Source organism: Palaemon carinicauda, chromosome 28 (genome assembly GCF_036898095.1).
Source record: "Palaemon carinicauda isolate YSFRI2023 chromosome 28, ASM3689809v2, whole genome shotgun sequence".
Taxonomy (NCBI): Eukaryota; Metazoa; Arthropoda; class Malacostraca; order Decapoda; family Palaemonidae; genus Palaemon; species Palaemon carinicauda.
Window position 1 is genome coordinate 59,279,178 of NC_090752.1, and position 4,578 is coordinate 59,283,755.

Sequence of the window (4,578 nt, forward strand, 5' to 3'; positions counted from 1 at the left end):
AACTGATAAGAGAGAGAAAAAGGGATAGGGTAGTAGAGTTTCCTATTATTATGAATGAACATGACAGTGGGAAGTGTAGGAGGACTATCAGACTACCTACTGTCTCCTTGCCAGAATGAAAGTTCCAAAGGAAAGGGAAAGAATCTGTCAGATTCTGGGGCCCACCCATCCACAAAGGGCCTGCCGCCGGCTATGTAGTCGGCGGCAATGAATGTGGATGACAGCTCAAAGAAGAGCTGAAGACTTTCCAAAGTATGTTAGGTTTCCCACCGGCAGCCGTCAGGAGCCGTCTCAATCTTCCCCCCAATATTATTCACTTCCTGTGAAGGAAGGGAGTAAGGGGGAAGGTGGCAGAGACGGCTGAACTAACTGCTACCGGCATGGTATCAGCCGGTAACGCAGCCACCTTAGCAAGCCGGGATGACTGTCAGAATACTAGTGAAAGAATCTTGTGACGGCTATGACGTCACTAAAGGACAGAAGGGGAAGGGTTGAGGGTCTTTAGTTTATTGATATCAGAGTTGGCGGCAGGTATACCGCCTTCCTCAAACAATAAACTGAGGAAGCATAGCTTCCTGTGCTGACGACATCGTCGGCGGCAAGACAAGGGCACCCTGAGTAGTCACTATCTAAATCAAAGCCGGGGGGCAGTAAGAACTTTATTCTACTCGACGGCGATGCAAGAGACAGTGGTTGCCGCCTATAATGGCGGCGACGCTCGGGGCAGGAGGAAGGGGTTAGCCTCTTCTCTCTGAGAGAGAATGAATATCGTAACTTATCTAAAGATTCTAGAGAATGTAAACTCTCATACGAATCGAGAAGTAACGATAGGGTGAGGCTAAACATGGGGAATTACTTTACTAACGTAAATATGAGTGAGAGTAGCCTCGCTCTGGAAGGAGCCCTGGCCAAGGTAGTTGGTATCACCGGGGTTCCCGCCGCATACGATAAGTAAAGCCACATAATATGAAGAGGAATAATATTCTCGTATGCAATATCTCAGTTTGTATGATTTGCCTAACTAGCTGATATTATAGCTTAATACCGGGAAGTGTCGCCCAACTGACTAAATAAATGCAATTGTAACGGGCGACTGCAGTCGTAAAATGGCTGCCCCCGGTCTTGATAACGCTCACCCAAACTCACTTAAATTACTGAAATTTAACTGTGTAAAGGGAGACTAAAATTATACACAGGAAAGAATTAATACTCAACTTTCCAGAAGATAAAGATGCTGGAGATTGCACGATGATAATTCCAAAACTTGTAACAAAACACCGAATTAACGGGGAGCACAACAGGCTTAGAGGCCTACAAGAAAAGGAATGGCGTCGCAGTAGTAGTAGGGAAGGAGGTCCACCAGGTACCTAGAACGGCACCCCCTTTTTTTGCCACTCTTCTCCCTTACATCAAAAGAGTTAAATCTATTCGGGGTGAAGATTGCTATGTGTCGTATCTAGAATATGTCCCCTGATATTATGCGATATCCTTTATTGGATACTTGCACCAGGAGTTAGAATCCTGGAGACCTTCGGTTTAATTCTCTGGGAGTATCACTGTAGCAAATATCCCTTAGAAGGCTACCTAAAGGAGCCCTTCCATCAGGACGACATGGCCCGAGTCCAAAAAAGTCATTTTTTTGTTATGCATATTCAAAGTAAATCTAATGGCCTCTGGCTGGCCTTTGGAACAGTAGATTTACGATAACCATCTAAAAACACCCACAGTCACAACAGTCATTTCTTTTGTCAAGTATCATAGTTGTATGTTTCACAGTCAAGCTATGACGTGGAAGAGAATCAGTCGTCTTCCAGCATTTTGCAACTAACGCCTCTTGACACTTTGTTCATAACATGTAACCATAAAAGAGAAAATAATCCTTTCTGGCTAGTCTACCATAAATGCAGATTTGAATGGTGCTAAGTTAAATAGTAGGTTGGACACGGCACGAGCCACCCGTTGAGATACTACTGCCAGAGTTATGGGGCCCTTTTGACTTGCCAGACAGTACAACATTGGACCCCTCTCTGGTTATGGCTCATTTTTCCTTTGCCTACACATACATCGAATAGTCTAGCCTATTCTTTACACATTCTCCTCTTTCCTCTTACACCTGACACTTAAGGGGTTAACTACTAAGCTGTAATTGTTCAGTGGCTACTTTCCACTTGACAAGGGTAGAAGACTCTTTTACCTATGGTAAGCAGCCCATCTAGGAGTACGACACTCCAAAATCAAACCATTGTTCTCTAGTTTTGGGTAGTGTTAGGGCCTCTATACCATGGCCTTGCACTGTCTTGGGTTAGAGTTCTCTTGTTTCCTTATTTTCTTTCCTCACTTGGCTACTTTCCCTTTCGGAGCTCTTGCGCTTAAAGCATCCTGCTTTTCCAACTAGGGTTGTAGCTTAGCTTGTAATAATGATAATATGTGCGAGCCTTTTAATTGCCTGAATGGAACATTAACTGATTACTGTATAACTGTTTTGTAAACTAAGTCCACCATGCCACAATTACAATGTGATTTGTTGTATCCCTTGTATAAGTTATTTTCAACTAGAAGTTGTTACGTTTCCATTGTTTTGATTATTAAATGACTTTCATATTTTATATCCATAAAAGTTGAAACACTTGAGAAGTGTTTGCTAACTTGGCAGATTCACCGGGACTCCAATAATATTAAAAAAGAGCCATATAAAAGGAGGTGCCATTAACAAGGCAAAGCCTCCACATAGCAACTAAATGGAGGTGTCCTCTCAAAAGGATATTGAAAAGTTTGATACGTCACTTGTTTTCGTTTTTTATTTCATCATATCAATATGGTATATCGTAAAAATGAAAAGGGAAAACCACGCGATATTAAGGCTAACACTCCAGCGTAGGATACTTTAATTCTTTATAAAATATTTTTATATTGGATTTTTTCAGCATTTTTCAATAGATATATTTTGGAAAAAAGAAAAAAATTTCTGTTCTTTTCATGTTAGTTGTGAGACCTAATGAGAATATTGTAATTACTGGAAATTATTTTGGTCTAATTGGTTTGACCTGAGTTTTGCATGTGCCAATCTCTTGCCCATAAGATTTCACTTTTTTTAGCGATAAATGAAATGCATTGGGATTTAACTCACTACTGTACTCAACTTTGCTTGCCGATTACATGTTTTGCACGACAAAAACTCAAAACCAAAAAAATCCCAAACTTAAGAATTATTGACTCAATTCTCTTTCAATTGTTATATTTACATCATCTTTTGAATATTATCTACTTAAAAATTGTTTATATTTTCCTGAAAATTTAAAATGGAGCTTGTAATGACATAGATTCTGTTAATAAGAAATTAAGAATAATTTTATTTTTCAATCTCAGGATAAGTCTATATTTTATCCAATGGCTGAACGAAAGCTCCTCGAGATGCGAATTCCAAATCTTCATAAATAACTCAATTACTGCCCAACGACAGCTATGAACTTGAAACCAATTCGCGAGACTTTCCCGTGGTAGTAGACATTCATTGTGTTTGAGATAGAGGAGAAGACTGGCGGCCGGATGCCCCAACCGCAGTAGATCTTGTTCGTGCCTTTTGTGTACAGGGGCGTGGAGCCATAGGGGTCCAAGTTGAATGAGATGTAATTCGAATGGCACGAAGCTTTCAAGGTCCGGAAATGGATGTAGATTCGTTTGCCAGCCGGTGCCTAGAAATATATAAGAATAATTATGTTATTACGAGATGTAATTCAAATGGCACGGAGCTTTCAAGGTCCGGAAATGGATAAAGATTCGTTTGCCAGCCGGTGCCTAGAAATATATAAGAATAATTATGCTGTTATGAGATGTAATTCAAATGGCACGGAGCTTTCAAGGTCCGGAAATGGATAAAGATTCGTTTGCCAGCCGGTGCCTAGAAATATATAAGAATAATTATGTTGTTACGAGATGTAATTCAAATGGCACGGAGCTTTCAAGGTCCGGAAATGGATAAAGATTCGTTTGCCAGCCGGTGCCTAGAAATATATAAGAATAATTATGTTGTTATGAGATGTAATTCAAATGGCACGGAGCTTTCAAGGTCCGGAAATGGATAAAGATTCGTTTGCCAGCCGGTGCCTAGAAATATATAAGAATAATTATGTTGTTACGAGATGTAATTCAAATGGCACGGAGCTTTCAAGGTCCGGAAATGGATAAAGATTCGTTTGCCAGCCGGTGCCTAGAAATATATAAGAATAATTATGTTGTTATGAGATGTAATTCAAATGGCACTGAGCTTTCAGGGTCCGGAAATGGATAAAGAATCGTTTGCCAGCCGGTGCCTAGAAATATATAAGAATAATTATGTTGTTATGAGATGTAATTCAAATGGCACGGAGCTTTCAAGGTCCGGAAATGGATAAAGATTCGTTTGCCAGCCGGTGCCTAGAAATATATAAGAATAATTATGTTGTTATGAGATGTAATTCAAATGGCACGGAGCTTTCAAGGTCCGGAAATGGATAAAGATTCGTTTGCCAGCCGGTGCCTAGAAATATATAAGAATAATTATGTTGTTATGAGATGTAATTCAAATGGCACGGAGCTTTC

The 4,578-nt window shown here is 40.2% G+C and overlaps 1 pseudogene; it reads right to left on the reverse strand.

Moving 5' to 3' along the window:
* Positions 1 to 2,856: 2,856 nt before the first annotated feature.
* The window catches only part of LOC137622062 (uncharacterized), a 15,059-nt pseudogene continuing 13,337 nt past the window's right edge, over positions 2,857 to 4,578 (reverse strand).